Source organism: Diuraphis noxia, unplaced genomic scaffold, assembly GCF_037042655.1.
Source record: "Diuraphis noxia isolate RWA-SAM2 unplaced genomic scaffold, SU_Dnox_SAM2 contig0003, whole genome shotgun sequence".
NCBI classification, from domain to species: domain Eukaryota; kingdom Metazoa; phylum Arthropoda; class Insecta; order Hemiptera; family Aphididae; genus Diuraphis; species Diuraphis noxia.
The window spans coordinates 26,534,280-26,555,586 of record NW_028301713.1 but is presented as its reverse complement, the minus strand read 5'-3'; the positions used below and the strand labels follow the sequence as shown (position 1 = coordinate 26,555,586).

The 21,307-nt window shown below is 30.8% G+C and overlaps 1 long non-coding RNA gene across 2 annotated transcripts in view; it reads left to right on the top strand.

The window, feature by feature from the left end:
• LOC149057155 (uncharacterized) overlaps positions 1-13,900 on the top strand; it is a 49,535-nt gene extending 35,635 nt beyond the window's left edge. Inside the window, exons 2-4 of one of the 2 annotated variants that reach the window (XR_016191010.1) lie at positions 6,931-7,011; positions 11,200-11,417; positions 13,058-13,900. This is a non-coding gene — a long non-coding RNA (uncharacterized LOC149057155). Of the gene's footprint in view, positions 1-6,930; positions 7,012-11,199; positions 11,418-11,565; positions 11,667-13,057 lie in introns of those variants that run through there. The other variant, XR_016191011.1, reaches the window with a different exon arrangement.
• The last annotated feature ends 7,407 nt before the right edge of the window (positions 13,901-21,307 follow it).

Below are 21,307 nucleotides of genomic sequence, written 5' to 3'. Positions count from 1 at the left end.
TGTCTCTGCGTATATATATATATATAATATATATTACGTTATTATATGTATGTGGCTCCTATTATTATACTATATTTAGGTTTACATATAGTATGTTGTGCATCTCATTCAAACCGAGTCATAAAATTAATTTAATCGTAAAATCTTATCATAATATTCAACGTCGAGCGTCATAATAATATTATGTACCTACGCATATTTATATTCCGTCGGTCTTTATTATAAATATAATAATATTACGACGATTAATCAACCGAATATCGATGATGATCATCGTAAACGCAATCGCGCTGTAAGTACTACCTATACACAAATTCCGTCCAAGTACTTAACGACAACGAATAATGCCAAAATACCGTAAGTATCTCAACCTACCTACTTTTATTATAATTTAATATGACAATATTAATATATTAAATAACGTCTGCTGCGCCGTTTCCTCGAGGTAAACATTAAACGCGCGTTTTCCACATGTTATGTGTTGTAGTACTATCACATCACGACGAATTTCCATTTGACATTTTCTGTTCAACGAAATATTTTTGAAAGTCAATAACCAAATTACAACTAAATTTACTGAGTTATTTTTAAAGCGATTTCTCAGCTACAGTGCGAATATTATTTTTGTTGCCCTCGAGACTTCGTAATATAATATTACTAATATTGTTTAATATTTATTTTTATTTTTTAAAGATAACTCTCACAACAATTTGTGCTATGTATATATTATATTATATAATATAGATATGCATATAACAAGATGGAAATCAATATTATGTTGTACAGATTTTTTTTTTTTTTAATATCAACTATTTTTACAATGAGCGATTCTTATAGATACACGAGAGGTTTAGGTTAATCATCGTTTTTTGGATGTTTTGATAATTATTTTGAGTGGAATCATCTGGAGTTATGTACCCATATGGGGCAATATGCCGTTGACGTACATAATGTTTACATTTTTAAACTTTCGTCGTGAAGTGGAAGATACCGCAGTAGTGGCTATGGGTATTTGTGGGTCGTAGGGTTATTGCGAATAATGGTTGTGTTATTATAGGTATGTAATTATACCACAATAACGATAACAATAACGTTCGGTTTTGAACAAACGATGGACATGCGCCGTGGATAAACCTATATAGCTGTATTATATTTTATTAAACGAGATGGAAGCGCACACGCGTAATAATATATGTAATACGTTAAACGAGACGGACAGACGGACGGATTGCTTTTGGCAATTCGACATACGCTGAAAACTCGGTATATATACGTACCTATACATATTATGTATAAATGATGTGAATATAATATATTATACATTCGGCGAAGAAAAAACGAAAAAGGTGGATATATATATATATATACAAACATTATACGGAATTGGACGTGACTGTTCCAATGGTCTTAAATATATTATAATAATACAATAATACATATATATACATATAATGTAAACGAATAACGAGTCGCAATAATGATATATATATATTCCGTCTCTATACGTATAGTCATCGGTTTTCTCACCAAATATCCCGCAGAAGATCGGCTGCGATACATCTTCGTTATATGTATTATTGCGTGTTCGAGTGTTTTTTTTTCTTTCCCTTTTAGGATTTATATAGGTATGTCTTGTATACGAGTATACAGTGTGATTCACCGATCGTGTCCATCCCATTTTTCTCCTTCGATTTTACGCAGTTGATCGAATATAAATTATCGGAGTCGTCAAAGGTATACGCATCTTAAAATACCATAATAATTTCAAATTTTTGAGATTTCTTTTTAACACTTTGGAGCTTCTATAGTGGAGATATGACCTTCTGATTTTACAACAGTCTCAAATAACCCTCCTTTACACGGTAAATTGTTTAGTTGATAATTTTTAAGTATAAGATCAAAATTTGAACTAGGCCTGAGATAATAGGTTTGGTGGATAGGCATGGTAATTTGAAAAGTTTAGTAATTTATGAATGTTTAAAATTCATAAAATTGGTCCAAGTTCGTATAACTAATGCTTGTTCCGGCGGTATTACATATTATATTTAATATATATTTTTAATAAATGAAGTCTGTATTATACTAATAACATTATCCTTAATGAAAACATATTAATAACTATAAAAAATATTCGCTGGCACTATCATAAGTATTGTATATAATATGCATAAAATATATCAATGAATAAAGAAATAAAAAATCGTTTATCGTTTTCAAAAAAATCAGAACTATTCGCGGGGTATAAATTCTTTGTATACTGAAAAACGAGGGTGAGCAAATGAGCATGCTTGCATTGAATCACCCTGTATATAATATATCGACCGCGTTGTCGTTTACGATTTCGAGACGACAGCGATGCTGCACCTGCAGCAGTCACAGAAACCGTGCAGACGTGCATTAGGTGAGATTTTATCGACCGTCGAATTCCATTTCACATATTATAAATATATAATAATAATAATATAAAATCGGGGCGATCTATATATAAATTGCTATATACGTCTGGCGTCAGTACGAAACGCACATTTTTCCATTGCCTGTATAATATTATGACGATGATGCATACAAATCGTCGAAACAATAATTTCAGCGGTCCATAAAGATATCAGAAAAAAACTCGAGGCTGCGGGTGTGACATTCCATGATGAGTTCACATTATATATTATTATAATATTATTATATTATAGCATAATATATATCGACTATTCATAATCACGCTCACTGTTGTTATTGATAGGTACTATAGGGTATGCCACAGTGTTTTTAAATAACCTAATTTAACCTTGCCCACAGTACGAGCTTCCCTTATAGGAGGCACTGCAATTTTTAAATCATATTTTTGTTAATATTATATATATGCATATATATATATATATATTTCGAGCTTTTAATGCTTATAAAAAAAAGTTGTGACATGTATTTCTTTTATTTTTCAACTGCTATTGTAAGCCTTGTATTAAATTTTCAAGCTTTTCTACTCAACAAATACATTTTGATCGATATTAATTTTAAAAAAAACTAAAAATGATCGAAAATTTCATATGCCTATAAATAGTACAACTTATGTCGAAATTTTTTGAAAATTGCATGGTGGATAGAATATACTCATATAAACGTTCGGTAAAAATTTCATCATGTATCTATGGACATTTGTTTTAAAGTTACATCAAAAGACAAAATCGATTTTGTCGAAAACTGCAGATTGTGCATAAAATTTCCCGTTTTTCCCTTAACTTTTAGTTTGTTCATCCCGATTATTTAGAAAAATATTGAGAATTTTTTACTTTTGACCCAAAGTACCAACTAGATTCACTTTTTGATCTAACAAGGTACTGAAGTGAAAATTCGAAGCACTACTCCAAAACGTGATGACAGATACAAAAAAAAAACACACCCACATCATGGTAAAATCAATACATTAATCGTTCATCCGCTCAAAATTTAAAAAAAAAATTAATTAATTAAAATATTCAAGTTCTAATCATGAACTAATATAGTAGTCTATCAGTTTATCTATAAGTAGTTAATGATCAAAAACTTTTCAAATTAAAACTATGATTGTGATAACACTGATAACAGTAATCTGCAGGGGATGCTATGGCATATCCGGCATAACCTCTCCTGCGCACGCATATCAATTTTGATACGCCGTCTTCGGTATAGGCCGTTATGCAAAAATGAACACCTTAACAACAGCGAAAAAGGGTTATCGACGTGTCGCAGACGAAAGAAAGAATGGGTATATATAGGTACAAACGCGTGTGGTTATAATAAATATAAAAACAAAAATACACCATTTTCGTATTTAAGAGAAAGCCTATTATTATAAGCTCGCGCGAGATTGTCAAAATCGATATAATACGTGCTCGTCGCAGCCGATTTAGAAATCACATATAATACGCTGCTGGAGCATCCCGCGAGACACTATAATATATATTTTAATATAGGTACTATTATGTATAATATTATATAACACACATACATAAATAAATAAACACATATTTGTCCGGTATATATACGATATTACGCACATTTATATAAATATATACCTATAATATAGTTGATAATATTATAAGCGCGCGTGCATATACCTATATTATATTAGGTATTCATCTCTTGACCACCGCCACAGCCAGCTGTGTCGTATATTATTATATATGTATATTAATCCCGAGGGGTCATCGTCGTTGGGTGCGGTGTGGGTGATGGGTGTCCGAGAGGAATCCGCGAAGAGCGCGGGGAAATCGTGAGCGGGACGTTAAAACTGGACCCTGCAGAGATGCCGGGCGAATAGGTGAAAAAGGTTAAGCGCCGCCGTTGTCGTCACCGGTCTTCCATCGTATTTTTATTATTACTTTTTTTTTTTTTAATTATCGTCCACGAACATCGTTTGCCGTTTTATTTTTATATTTTTATTTTCTTACCGGGTCGCAATCCGAACGCGCAGGGCATAATGGCTAACTACGGATAAGTCTATACATTGTACTGCACACATTATACATATGTATTCATCATATATATATATAAACCAAAGCACCTATTATACACATGTCTATGCGTTTACATATTAATATCTCGAAAAGTGTCATACTTATATCTATATATAGATAGGTTGAATGTGTGCGTAAGTATGTGTGTGTGTGTGTCTGCGGATCTGGAGGAGTGTATAATATTAATAATATTATTATATTATATATACATGAATATATATATATATATAATACTTTCTTTCACGTGGTTAAGAATGTCACGACGTTTGGCCCGAGTTAGATTTTTATAGCTCCGCGTATTATCATTATGATTATTATTACATATAGGTATATATATATATATATATATATATAAATATCATATTATATATGGTCGCTTCTTCGCGATAGCGCACCAACGGCGATGTACGCCTCCGGCAAAGGTCACGTGAGCCAAGAAATCCGGCCGCTGTTTTAGCGATGCGTTTTTTTCCGATTATATGTATATAAAATGTACTTATATATATAAGTGCAGTATTATAACCATCATCCCGGGGGGCGTCACACGTATCCGCATATATTATAATAATAATAATAATATGTCGAAATATATATATATATATATATTGTAATATTTATGTATAGTTACCTATATATACAGAGAAATCGTCGTCATCGTAATACGGACGAGTCTTTTACTCGCGATGTAGGTACCTATTATATGCACTTCAAGGAACGTCACCGCCACGGTGAATTTTCGATGGATATACATTTATAGGTATAATATATATACATATAGGTAATATAATATTTATTACGACCCTTCGATGCAATTAACAGCCTAGATCAGAGCCCGTTATTGTCTACTGCAGTTTATATAATATAATAAAATTATTATTATATACTGTCTACATTTTATCTGCGGAGACTTGAACGCCCGCTCGCGTATTATGGACAGTTTTCGTATAATAATATTATAAGCGTACATTATTATTATTCGTGAGCGTTCAATTTTTTCCATACTGCCGAACCGGATTGCAACAACCGAATAAATATATTATATTGGTCGACATCGAAATCTTTAGTGATTTTTTCAACATTATACTATACGCAACTCACAACGCGCGACATGACCCAGTTGATGACATATGCAATATTATATTATATTACGCTACCTATTTATTGAGATCTTGCGTGACCCGCGTGATTGAAAGGGCAAAGAAATCGATATATGTTCGTACTACACTATAATATACGTATATAAATAATATACAAAAACATAATTATTTATACCCACACTGCTGCAGCCGTAATGGCGGCAATATCGTAGTTACCAATTAATCTGAAAGCGTAATCAAAACTTCTTTTTCTTTTTTGGTAAAGTACCAATAAATGTTTTGAGTAGGTAAATGTTTTGAAAAAAAAATCTCAAATCATATTGAAATATTAAAATATAGCTTTAGCTACAGAACATGTACAAATACAATCGCGGTGTATACGCGTGACGTGCCAAATAGATACGTTAATCTAAATTGTCCTGTACGTGTTCACATACACTGCAGACATACCTACACGGATTACTTCGTTGTTACTATTATTATTATTATTATAACTGCTGTAGTATGATAATATGTTTATAATAAAAAAATGCTATCGTTTAAAATTTAAATTGTGTTGTTTTCACCACACCTCTTTTTGTATTTTTTGGCTACACTATACTGTGGTGGTGATACAAATATTACACACGCAGTTTTTTTTTTTTTAATTTATTAAACGAAGTTTGATATTTGATAATTATATTATTTTTTTTGTTGCCAAAAAAAAAATAAATAAATAAATAAAATAAAACGTGATGGTTTATTATACGTGCATATATATAAATCAAAACGACTGTTGTAAGAAAAATAAATTTATATAATTATTAGAACATCTATATTGTGAATTAAAAATATTAAATAGAGTTGCGTAATTAATTAATGTGTTACGGGGTCAATGTTACATAATAATCGCAATGTGGAAAAATATAACAATACAGTAGGTAAACAAATAAGTAAAGTGCGCGTCACGCAACGTAGAAAATAATATAATAATAAGCGCCGTACCTAACCTACGTGTAGTGTCTTATTTTTACTTTATATAGCTGGTAGATAGGTATACCTATATATTATATGCATAAAATATATGTATATAGGTATTGCGCGTCTATTTATATCTTGCAGTATATATATGATATACGAAACGTAAATTGTTTCATAATTTTTATTTGACATTTTCTGAATATATCAAATACATACACTGTAGCGTTTTTTAAATTACTACGATTTGCATAATCAATGCTCGTTTTCCTATACCGTCATTAACATTCAAACTATAATTGTTGCTTGTTTTAATACGAACCCTGCAACGTGTTTAATGGATAATTCCAAATATATATTTATGACAATATTATAATCTGTTTCAGTGTAAAATCCATTTCCATGATATCAGATCCAAATAAACATATCAAGAACGACAACATTTTGGCAGACACCGTATGGTATAGGTATATTATATGCATACATAGGTGGTCATAAATTATTACAAATCGTTCGAACATGAATGCGTAAAAAATAATAATAATCTTATACAGTACCCGAGTAATTCAATGCACCCATATTATTAAGTTCATTTAGTCTTCAAGAAAATAATATAATATGTATAATACCTATACTATATATATATATATGTGTGTGTGTGTGTGTGTGTGTGAGACACAAAATTATAAATTTTTTTTATCATAATATACCTTATACCTACATGGCTACATATAATACCCATCATACAATGTATATTAATATTTATAAATATCTCAATGCGTATAATGTGCTATTATAGTACGAAGCTAAAGTGTCTTTAATATACAAAAAAACATGAATATTATTTAAAAAAATAAATTAAAAAAACGAAGAAGTCGCTTTGTTGTACCTATATAGTAATAATTACTATCGGGTGCACCTCTTCATTTAAATTACGGTGTGTTAAGTTTGAACTCAATCTTGAAATATTTTGCACTGGTACCTGTACGAAAAGCAATTTTGACCGCGGAGACTGTTTGTCAGCTGCCTATAAATATATACTCTTAAGGATATTTCATATTATGCAATTATTTTAATTAAAATTTTCGTTTTGATTTCATTAAAATAGTAGTACACAATATATATATAGGTTGAACGTTGAACTAATTGTTGTCAAAAATTACTCGAAATCGCATGAGTATAATTAAAAACTACAAATTATTGTGTCGATGTAATGAGCTTTTCTGTAGTAATGCGCTATCCCAGAAGTGACGTCTGTACCAAGGGGAGGGGGGAAATTATTTTTTATTAATTATTATATTTAAGTCTACAACACAACAACGTACCACAGAACGGGGTAAAGAGATTCTCGGTATATATATATATATAGCTCAAAAATTAAACTAAATATTGTGAAAAATTGAAATCGTTATGCGAATACTATTTTTTTGATTACAGCAATTAGTCATTTAGTTATTTTCATCAACATTTTAACTTGAAACATGAAAAATAAAAAAATTGTCTTAATATTTATTTTTGATATTTTTAAGTTAAGGTAAGAAAAACTTAAGACGAACTATAGGTATGTACAACTTTTTCAAGCTTTATTTTTTTAATATTTGAATTAAAAATAATTTTTGAAATTTTTTCAAAATTTGAACGTCAAACGCTGATAAAAAAAGTTGTGCCTATTTATTTTTCGTTTTTAAATTTTAATATACAGCTCTGGGGGTCAGCAAAACATACTAATATCAATAGAATACAGACCTATCAATTCAAAACTCTAAGATAAATCAATAAAGCACCATATTACTTTTCCAATCACTGAACACTCCATCACGACCTCTCCCTTCCTTTTGTTGCAGACGTGGCTAAAACACACTACAAAAGATTCCATAATAACCGCCTCTTAAACCACAGAAACTCACTCATACATTATATCTCTCCCTTGACTATCCCTGGAAAACCCCCCAAACGGCTAAAGCGCAAGTGGTGTAGAAACCTACTGACAAACTAATTCAATCTTAATATTCATTTTTTTTAAAATTATTATACCTTTACTGGGAGGCTTCTATATGCTATGTTATCTCTATCTATTTGTTTTTTTTTTCTAAATTTTTTTTTATTACTAATATATCTATTACCTCAGTTATTCTTATTGTTCTTTTTTACAACAAATTGAATATATCATTGTAAAAACAAAAAACAAATAAATTAAATTAAAACGATATTTCACAGATAAAAAAAAAAAATTAATTTCTATAAGGAAAACATATGAAGGATGTTGTATATTTTGTAAATTGTTAAGCTTTCCAATTTGGTACACCCTAAAAATGTTTAAAATGTATTTGTTCCGGTCTAGAAAATGTTAATTATAGGCGATCTGAACATAAATGTTTGGTGATCAGATCGATAGTAGTTTTTACGACAGAAAAATGAAATTGATTTTATCGAAAACTGGTTTTGCGTAAAATTTCCCGATTTTTTCAGTGTATTTTTTTTTTTTATTTCCAGATTATATTTTCAAAAAATATGATACATTTCAAGCCCTCCCCTCCCTCTAATTCACCGACTACTTCCAATATATTAGTACGACTAGAAACTATATACCCTCAGATTGAGCGATCAAGATTTAGGTACATATATAACTGTAAAACCAATGCATCATTCATATAATTCCACTCAAATTCTTTTTTTTTTTTTTAAAGTATAGAAATATACGATACACGTATTGCACACAACGTCGTACTAATTAACTCGCTTCGAGTGAGTTATGATAAGAACAAAACGTTTTATGTATCAAGGAAAATGTTAATGCTCAAGTTTTATGACCATATAAATTGACAAGACCTGCATTCACTGCAAGGATATATACTATACGTATTTTGCAGCACGCAACAATGTAATATCGTACACGTATTGATATAAGACGTCACCATTATTAGTTAATACTTATTACCGTCAAAACGTGTATGCACGTGTATCAACTATAATATACCTACAATAGATGTATATATTGAATGAAGCGTACGCCTATTCGTGGCTCTATAAAATATATATGTAGGTATACACTATACATATATACATATTATACATATACCTACGCCTCGACTATTAGAAACTGTTATAATTATTATTTTTTTATGATAGACACTAATCGGTGTAAGTTCTGTCAATTCAAAGTTCGATATATGCTTACTGTATAACCTATACGTCATGGTATTATTATATCCGACAGCTAAACGTCGGAAAAACAAACAATTACAAAAAAAATAATAACAAAATACAATGTGCTGTCGTAATCAACGTTTATTTATTTACATGCGATATAAGCAACCAACTCGCGCTAAGGTGCAGCTTAAATGCATTAACTAGAGAGATTACAATATTGAAAAAATAAACAATTTATACAGATATCATATCATGTGCAATGTGCAATGTGCATACTATCTGCTGCAGTAAAACGCGAACCGGCTAACTGCACGCATGGTGACTCACGAGAAGTACAAATCATATTATTTGGAAAAATAAAAAGAGTTTCATCCTCTTTTATACAATATTTATACTTTGTATTTATTTGTTAATTGTTTCAACGAGTAATATAATAGACTCGAAAACGTCGGTAAAATTTGAAGGAAAATATTATGACTATGATGGCTATATTTTACTATATATGGGTACCTATATAGATGGTTCATTTTCAAGTAGCTAGGTACATCAAAAACCTATTATTAATTTAGTGGAAATATATTCAATATTCATATGTACATTTCCGACATTATAGCATATATCGTATATGCTATATCCCTATATATACAATGCATATCTATGCGTAACATGTTCTGGATACTTTTCAAATATTACAACAACTAAATGTAAAATTTTATCTAACCTCCGCAGTATGACGTATATTTTTGAAAGAGTTCCAAGAAAAAAATGAGACGATATATTGTAATAATAATAATGAGATGTACGCATTATATAAGTGTAATCAGCAGAAAACGATAATAATAATTACACCTTTTACGTAAAAAAGTCAATATTTTAGGATGAATTTTCTAAGTGCGTAGGTAACTATTATGCATATTAAGTTTCCAAAAACAACTTAAATACGCTTTATATTATATACATCCCTGCAGTGTACTTGTGTCGGTCCGTTTTTTAAGCGCAGTACATAATATCGCGATTGTTACAGACACTAATTATTGTCTTCATTTCAATATCATCATAGTATTATTGATTCAAAACAAAAAACTAGCGATAAGCAGCTTTACTATCGAGTCTCGTTGATACAAATATTTTAATGCCATATCACGCACTCGAACAAATGAAACGTTTTACAACGGTCATATTCGCATCAGTCACCAGTATAAATATACTAAAATTAATATCAAAATATGAATATTTAATATTATATAGATTCACACCAGTCAATATTTAATCGTGGGTTCAATTAATTTAATTCAATGGTTAATATAGAAATATATTGTAATTTATTGCGTTGTATATTAACCATGAAATCAAGAATTTAGCACTCTCGAGCAAAGTACTTTGCTCACGTGAGCTTTCGTAACATATATAATATGTTATAAATATTGTTTGTCCCAAAATTACATGCATATATATTCTATTTTATTTTTATTTTATTATTTTTTTTATTCTATTTTTTTTTCTAGATTATTTCGAAAAATAATTTACATCTAGAAAGTGGACTAACTCTGGATAACTATATTACACGGTATACACCCACAGAACGATTATTGACGAATTTCAATGTGTGCCACCGTGCTCGCGGACATAACCGAAAGAAGCATTAACGCGTGTATAATATAACGATACGATACAACAAAAGAAAGATAATATGTATTTATTGTTGTATGCTGCTATTATTCAGGTGTGCATTATTATGATTATTATTATATTATATAGGTTCATCGATCGTGGTATATACCGGAGAGCTAAACATGTACCTATAATATGATATGTACGCCTCATAAGTTTTACACATAATAATAATATATAAAATATCACGGGACTTACAGGTTTCTGTCAGCAAAATTATATCCAATTCACTTTTGCGCCTGCCACGTGAAATAACTCACAAAGATAGCATTTCAGTCACATCGAACGATGTATCAGAGAGGCCGACAAATCAGATAAATCACATAAATAAATAGATTTGCAATATTTTTTGATGTGATATATTCTATAGTAAATCGTGTAGGTACCTATAACCATTGAATATAGAAATAATGATAAAATAGAAAAATCTATATGATATACATAATTGAATTTTATAAATACTCTCTATGAGAATATAACTTATTTATTTCATTTATGGCGTCGTGTCGTCAATATTTAATTTGGTATAATATATATATTAGATGTAAGCGCCTACCGTTATTTTTTTTATCGTCCTAAGACGATAGTACTCAGGTTAAAAAAGCCAATGGTCACGCTATCGAGGCTTCCTTCTGATTCATAAAAAAAGAAAAAATAGCATTCATATCATAATATAATAATAGATATAGGTATAGGTATAGATAATTAATAATTATTTTTCGTATTCATTTTTTCTCATAAATATTATGAAATTATTAACAATCATAAATTTATTTAAATAATAAATAATTCAATAAAATGTTTGCAGATTCAAATTTCCCTGGATAGTTATTGTCCACGACACATTATAATAATGTACAGGTATTATAATAATATGCTGCTGCAGGTGATGGTAAACGCGAATCCGTCGATTTACCATATCATATTAGAATATATTATTATTATTATTAGAATATCACTCCGTTATATAATCCATATACACACATAATATGAGTATCACAACCAGATTATGGGTGTGTGTGTGTGTGTGTGTGTGTGTATGATACATATGATGCGATAACCAGTTGGCGTATGGCGTTAGTCAAAGCAAAACGACGTGTCGCCGAGCAAATTGATATCGTTCGTTATTTATCGCGTTATTCCGAACGGGCAGAAAAAAAAATAATAAAAAAATATGCGTACAAAGAGGGGAAAAAATCAATAAATAATACATATTATATATATAAAGAAGAGTGACCCGCATCGACGGCGGCGCGAAGGAATTCGTATCGCGTCGTTTACGCCGGGCAGATGGTTCTTTAATATCTCTGCGGGTCTCTCATAGGTTATTGCAATCACGTTATAAACGCGCGCGTTGCACACACACTGACATATAAGTTGTATTATTTCTTCTTCTTCTATTTCACGTTATTATATATCACACACACATACTGGACTCGTATACAATATACGACACACTCATATTTGTATATATCGATCAAATCGATCCAGCTTTGGTATATATATATATATATATGCACACGTAAAGAGATATTACCGTTGAGAGACGCGACCGTTCACCGTGTGTCCGAGATTGATTTATGCCGTGTTTTATTTTATTTTTTATTTACTTATTATTATTATCATCATCGTTATAGTTGTATATATATTATATTATTACTTTTTTCATATTTTTTTTTTTTTTTTTACTAGGCAGCCACCGCCGTCGGCTGGATCCGCTCACGTCCGTCGCCGTCGTTTTGCACGCGGACTATTTGTCTCCATCAACAAATTGCGCACATGTCCACTGCTGCTGCCGATGCTGTTGTCGTTGTTGCTACACAGCAGCGCCGACTTTGAGGGAATGATCTAGTTTTGCGCGCGGCTGCCGTCGCCGTCTCTCTCAAACCAGTTCATAAATTACTATCGTTTGTATACGTAAAAGAAGAAGAAGAAGAAGAAGCAAACATATCATCGACACAAAGACGACGCGATTCGCGAAGGGGAAAAAATACGGTTTTCTTAGCGACGACGGTAGCAGTTCTCACGACGAAGGTTGATTTTTACGCCCCACATAATAATATAATAGTAATAATAATACACTGCAGCCGGTATTGTATTATATACGTAATAATGTATTGTGCATCTGCACAATATAATATATACCTACCCACGTAATGTCGTCGCTGCAGTGTGTTCTGTGTTCGCGTCCGAGAGTCAAAACTAGAATATTACGCGTCTATAATATTTCAGCTATAATCGAAATTGGACCGAAACGAGGTCGTAGGGTGAGCATATATATAGGTACAAAAATATACACGTTCTGAGAATATTTCGAATCGTTAACCCACCCGCGGTACATGTGCAACATACAGAACAATTTTTTTTTTTTTGAAAGGCTCCAGTAGATAGAAGACTATGTTTTTCAAACTTTTTTTTTTATGGAATATTTTTTCGTATAATTATTGCAAAATCAATAAACAATACATTTAAATTTACAAATAATCAAGCTAATTTATTAGATATTCGTTTTCAACACTTTCTTTGTTTTCATAATTTACCCTTACTTTACTTGAAAGATAAAATAAATAATAATTTCAAGGATACCTTATACGTATTGAAAATATTACAAAAATCGTTTTATCATATTATTTTCTACATGTGTATAAATAACCATTTATTTTAACAATGTATATTGGATAGTACAAAATATTATAAATATGATCATTTTTAACTCAACGCAGAAGATAACATTGAAGCAATCTACGAATTTTTTCATTACACTAATTTTCACCACAAACTGTAAAAAATATTTGTAAATATTTTATTCTTATTCTCATTTATTACAATTGTAGGCTAATAACCTCAAGCTGTCGAAACCTTTACCTAAAATAAAAATAATATAATTTTTAATAATTTAACGAAGTACTACTTAACAAGTGATCTACTGATCTCTTCTGACCTGTGTTTCCTGTGCGTTCTAATATTAGATCAACATTAAGTTCATCGTTCTATTCATATAAAAAATTGCTCAATAAAATTTTTTTTTAAATATTTCATTAGAAAATTTATTTTTTTATTTATACTTAATGTCAATTTTGTAATTAATATCATTAATTATGATAATTATGAAAATAGCATGATTGAGAATTTGCATGTATTATAAAATGAGCTCTTCTCTAGAAAATATTAAAACGTTTGAAATTCGTATGCCAAAAAATGGTTAAACATTTAAAAAATTTTTCAAAAAGTGTATTTCGGTCCTTCTTATTTCACCTCCTGATCAATTTCATTCAAAGACATCATAGGCGTAGTTTGGTTTAATTAACTGTGGAGGCTATACAGGACTAGAAAAAATAATTCAAAAAACTACTTATTAAAATTAAAGGAAAAAGAGTACCTGCATTAAAAAAAAAACCATTTATTAATTATATTTAACTCTTTCTTAAATTCGCATTTTATTTTACGATACATAAAAATTGAAACAATTGTTGATCTGATCTATAAATAAACAGATCTATGATACAAAGAAATTGGTATAATATGTAGGTTAGTATATTAATTATTGTCAATTTATTAATATCTCACCGCTATAATTGAAGGCTTCACCTTAATGAATTTCAGAAAAAAATTATCGAAAAATCTATGGTTTCGGATAAAATGTTTTGAATGAAAGTAGGTAAATACCTACCATGAAGTGACTACAAATGTTTCTGTGAGGGGGGCTTAGCCACTGTAGCCCATTGCACACAACGTCTTGAGTATTTCCAGGTTATCCAGCTGAAATAACCAGTGCACTTATATACCTGCACGGTATCTCTTGGCGTGAACATCACTCCCCTCCCCATAATTATAATTATTGCGCTGGTATGTATATGGATGATGTTTGATACAAAAATGGATACACAAAATAGAATATGTATGTGATGACCTCGACCGGGTCGCACGAACAAACTGCACTAAAGACATAATATTATTAACATACACATTTAATGAACCGATCCAGTGAACTATAATAATATTATTATGGTCCCCTGCTTGGACGTGTTTAAGAGGCTCATGTGATTGGTCCATTAAAAATTTGATCGAACCATATCGAATAAATCGCCGTCTTTCACGCGACCTGGCATACGTATATATTGTATAAGTACCTAAATGGGCACAATTTAATATTATGTTTGTCGAAAATCCAAGTGAACGATTCGCGAGAACGACCGCGTGAAAGATAATAATATATATATATACCCACTCAATTATAAGTACCTACCTCCATCATGTATGTTATTATTATAACGCAAACCACAGGTCTGCACCTATAAATATAGCACGTACAATACGTTTAATCATCGGTGCTCTACATGTGTTCCGAGAGAGTATAATAATATTACGAGAACATATTATATTATAATAATAATAATATTAAATAGTTAATGATATATAGTTAGGTATATGAGTAGGTACGCCGCCGCAGCGCTGAAGCGTATAAACCTCGAGACGGTAATTATAATTTGGTGTCACGGCGGATAATATTATAATGACGTCGCGCACACTCGATTCGCGCCGATGTCTGACGTCTGCTCGGGTTATTGAAAATCGGTTTAGAGAAAAATAATAAATATAGTCGAACCATCAATCGAGTATTTTTTTGCCGTGTATATACACTAGTACGGAAATCATAGGTATGTACACTGGCACATAGAGCATATTATAATATACAGGGTGATTCGCCAAGCATGGTCACCCACTTTTTTTCTTTAATAATGAAATTATTTAAAAAAACCGGATTTTTGTAATTTTATACTCCAAGACCATACTTCAAATTCTTGTGACTTTTTGTATCACTTAAGGATAGTGTCGTGTGGCGATACAAACTTTTGTTTTTCAAATGAGAACTCCGATTTTTGACTGAAAATTATTTAGCGGATAATATTTTTGAGAATTTCGATGTATTGAAATCAAAATCCTAATGAGTAGTTTTTGAGTTATTTAACTTTGTGTTCTAAGGATAAAAGGTTTATGCAGGTTTAGGCTTATAAGATATGTGGTCTATGGTGGATTTGAAAATATTAGTCATTAATATTAATCTTTCAACATAAATATTTTGTAAAAACGACTAAAGTATCATAAATATACAAGTTCCAATAGTAGGAATATTTTATACTTTTGTGAAACGATTTTAAGGATTATATTATCCTTGGTACAAACATTTTAATAACTAGGAAACTACTCGTTCAAATTTTGATTTCGATTCGTCGAAATTCTAAACAAAAAAATATTCACCAAATGATTTACAGTAAAAGAGGGGGGGAGTGAGTACTCTTTGAAAAAAAAATGTTTGTATGGTCGCAAGAAACTCCTTAAGTGCCACAAAAAATCTCAAAAATAAGATTTTGAATAACTTCATTGTTAAAGAAAAAACAATGGATGAGAACTGAGCATGCTTAGCGAATCACCCTGTATATATAATATATGTGGTCGTCGGTGAATGAGTGTATAATATGTTATTATGTATTATAGATTTTTTTTTTTTATGGTTTCATCATTAACTACAAAATTGTTAGCTTTCAGTAGTAATATCCTAAGTTATAGATTAGGTATATATAATAAATAATATATTTAAAATAGATTAAAATTATATTATGTTGTACATTTCAATTTTTTTTTGGAAAGAAATTATTTTTTTCTGGATCTGTATAAGGTCCAATGGCTTCATAAAGGTTGTTTGGAATTGCGTGTACTTCTCTGGGTAAAAAGTACGTGTTTGACGGTGACGATTAAGTTATTGCAAGACGGGCATATGGGGGGGTTCGGATTTTCCCATCTGGTATCCATGGGAGAATCGCGTGTGTTCAATTCTAAGTCTATTTAGTATGACCATATTCTACATTATATATAACACTTATTGCAATTATCTTGTGACATGTCCAATAGTTATTATTATTATTATCATTTTTTTTTGTCAGATTATTAGTTTTGAGTACATTTACAAAAAGAATAATAATTATTATTCATTCCCAAAATCCTTGTTCAGGATAATATAAGATAGTGTATATCTCTTGCACGTCTATAAACATATTTTGATTGATCACGTAATACAAATCATTGATAACCTATACACTCGTATTATGTCCGTCCACTTATTGTAATATTGATTTTATATGCTTTATACTCTACAGTATACGGTGCCTATTATACCTACATAATATATAGATAATGGTGTTATTATATAAACATAATTTTGGGTACCTATATAATATGATGTTGTTGGTAAGGATAAACGGCATGCGGATGTACAAAACGAAATTGAATGTAATTGCTTTTTCGGCTCAAATAATAATAATTATAATAATTATAAAATTAAAAATTAAAAGGTTATAATGATTATATGATTATTCCGTGAATGCCTATATTACTAAATAGATATATATTTTTTATACGTCCGACTATCGATTATTATTTTTAAATTCCGTTTTCTTTTTTTTTTTTATAAGTGCGCTCACGTAATAATAAGTACTTACAGACTCCTGCTTACTGATGATACTTCAGTTTCATTTCGTTATTCCACGGAGAACTACGTGCACTGTAGATCAATCTAATTTTATAAAAATTAATAATTATTATATCCAATTTAAATGTTCAAAATATATATCTCATCGTCACAATAAATTGCAATAATATATATAATGTTCGATACGCACGTATACTTATTTAGACTTTAAACGGTTAATAGGAAGTATTAGTATTAGATAATCAACCGAGGGGGCAATGGCGTTTCCCTCCCAATGTCATAAGTTTAAAATTTAAAATTAAATTTATTACTGTTTTTGTTTCTTTTTTTTTTGTTGATATTTTACCGTTCGATCTCGCTTCTCCTTATCTGAAGTATCCACCAATCCACGCAGGGGTACTCCGAGGATCTGTAACAGAATCTCTACCACCCTCCAACACTACAACTGACGACTTTGCCGACAAAAGACGCTTCTATAGCGATCCATGCCGACCCTGAAATAGCCTCGAACCTCGTTCAAAATCATCTCAATCTCTCATCAAGCTGGTATAAAGATTGCATGGGGGATAAAAATCAACGAAATAAAATTCATCCGCTGTACATTCACACTAAGGCAAATAGTCTGCCCTTCCATCTACCTCAAAAATGTACCTCTCCCAACCAGCCAAAATGTCCGATACCTTGGTCTACATCTAAAGTTTAACTTGAGCAACTCACACCCACAACAAAAGATTTGCCTTAAATAATCGCTCTCACCAATTAAGTTATCTCCTCACATCTCAACACAACAACTTAAAAAACAATAACTAGGTACTATTATAAAAACTCCTACTCAAACGGATCTGGATATACGGTATCCAACTCTGCAAGGGGTGCAGCCAAAAAGTCCAACTTAAACAAAATCCAAGCCTTATCCAATCGAAATGTCTCCGCCAAGTAACCAAAGCCTCCTACTATGTATCTAACGATACTCTACATAGATATCTAGCCATTCCAACAGTCCAAAACGTCGCAAAAACTTTCTACAAACGCACACACAAGTTCCACAGCCATCGTAATTCCCTGATTTCCGAGCTATCCACCAACGCTATTCCTAGTGACCCCTGCAGAAGGCGTCTTAAACGTACTTGGTATCGTGATTCGTGACCCACTCATCTAAAATTGTATATACCTCTACCTCCCCTTAATCTTGTATTCTCTCTCTTGCTAGCACATTAAAATCCTAGCCTAACATCATAACCTTAAGTGCCTCCAATGGGCGGCTTCTTATCTCCTGACACTCAAGCCATGTCACCTCCATCACCTACGCTTATTGTGAAATAATACATATTTACAGATTGTGTATATAATAATATATGATAGAAAAAAAATTACCCTTTTTACGTAAACTTTTTTTATTAGGACGTGCCTGTATGTTTTGAATCTTTGTATAAGTATTATACTTTTTTTTAAATATTTGAATAGATTGAATTTTCTCTATTATCAGTATTTAAGTAATTATAACTACAACCCTCATTCATACATATCTTTTAGGTTTTTAGTTTTGCCTCGCCCCCTCTCACCAAAATTACGACTATAGAATTTACAATCATATGTGTAGCCAAGTAAATCTTGAATAAATAAAATATGTAATAAGTAACATCTGTCAACGATACAACTCTAAATAATCTAAACGTACTTACATAATCAGTAATCAGACTCAATTTAGTATAAAGCGCACCTTGTGCCATTTTCCCTTAAATAGGCCTTAAAAACTCACCCTTATCCCCCCTTCCCATCAATAAAAAAAAATACACAATATAAATTCACAAAAACTCATATTGATATCAGTAACTACTATCGTATCTACTAATGTTTCACGAAAATATTTGTATACGTTGCAACAAATATAGATATTGTTATTAAAAACAACATAATGTATATCATAATATTTCATCATATTTTACGGATTTATTTTAATAGTAAACTATATCACCGTTGCAGGTACATTAGAATATTAAATTACATCACTTAACATAAAATTAATTTTTAATAATATAGAATGTTCAAAGTTATAGTTTTTTGTTGGTTTAAGTTAAAATACACGCCTTAGAATAAAAATTAATATCATCACAATAATGTTGTAAACAACTCTAATCTCAAGCATTGGGCGGAAATGATAAGTTATATCATTATTGGTGGTTGCAGTTTTATTTGACTGGTTATCTAAATTTGTTTATATTTCATCCTTGTGGACTCTCATTTGTAGGTACTGTTTATTTTGTAGAGCCCCAGAATGAATAAAAGTCGTACAAATAGCCACAGCCGTGGTACACCTGACACACCCTTTGCGCACGCCTATACGTTGTACCATCAGCATAAGTATGAAATTACTATAATATTATTACTGCATATGTTTGTTTTGAAAATATTCATAATACCTATAACACTGCAACTTATAGGTCACACGATATTGGGAATAAAATTATTAATAATATACCTACCTACATTATCTTTTTTTTTTATATAATCGTAATTGTATAATTATTATTAACAATTATTCACTATGATATTTATTGCACAAAAATCATCAATTGTTTGTATTCGCAATTCGAATCGATTCGAAATGACAATAAATTTCCGGTATTTCACATGTTGCTCCAATACATGTTACATATACGCAAGTATATAGATACATTTAAAACACACCGTCGTGTGTAATTCTTTTTTAATTAGGTCATACTCGTTGTGCGATTCGCAATTAAATATGGCACTTTACGGAGTTGAACACGGTGCCGCGGCGGGCATTTACCCACACTCATCTTCATCAGAGTTGTTGACACCGTCGTAGCAAGTATTATATTTTATATCTACATAGATAGGTACCTATTATACATTGTGATTAATACATTTATCGATTTTTCTTTTTATACCATTTGTTCGGACGGCTGCGGTTCAATATCGGTTTGTGTAATTCTTACAGTTGCGAAAATCCGTCCCAGTGTGTCTGCGTTCAGCACTATAGTTGTAGTGCAATAATAAGTTATCGCATCGATAACTTCTTACTAAATGTTATTTTAAATCAAGTATGAAGGATATACAGAGTGACGTTGTTGTGTAACGCTTAATGAATAAACATTGAAACTACTCACCGTAACACAATTAATCCAGACCATACACAAATTAGTTTAATATTTCTACACGCGCGTGCGCGCACACACACGCACACACACACATACGTACAATCTGTTTGTGTACACACGCGTTTTGATTTAATTCAATTATATATTATTATATGTATATAAGGGTACGACATTTAATGAAAACAAAATGGAAATAATATAATTTATCGGAGTTGAAAAAAGTGTTACGTCAAATTTCGAAATATTCACGGGGTCACAGCCCAAAAAAGTGTGCATTATACGACACTGTTATAGTGCGGTCGTAGTACGAACTAGGAATAGTGCAGTTATACA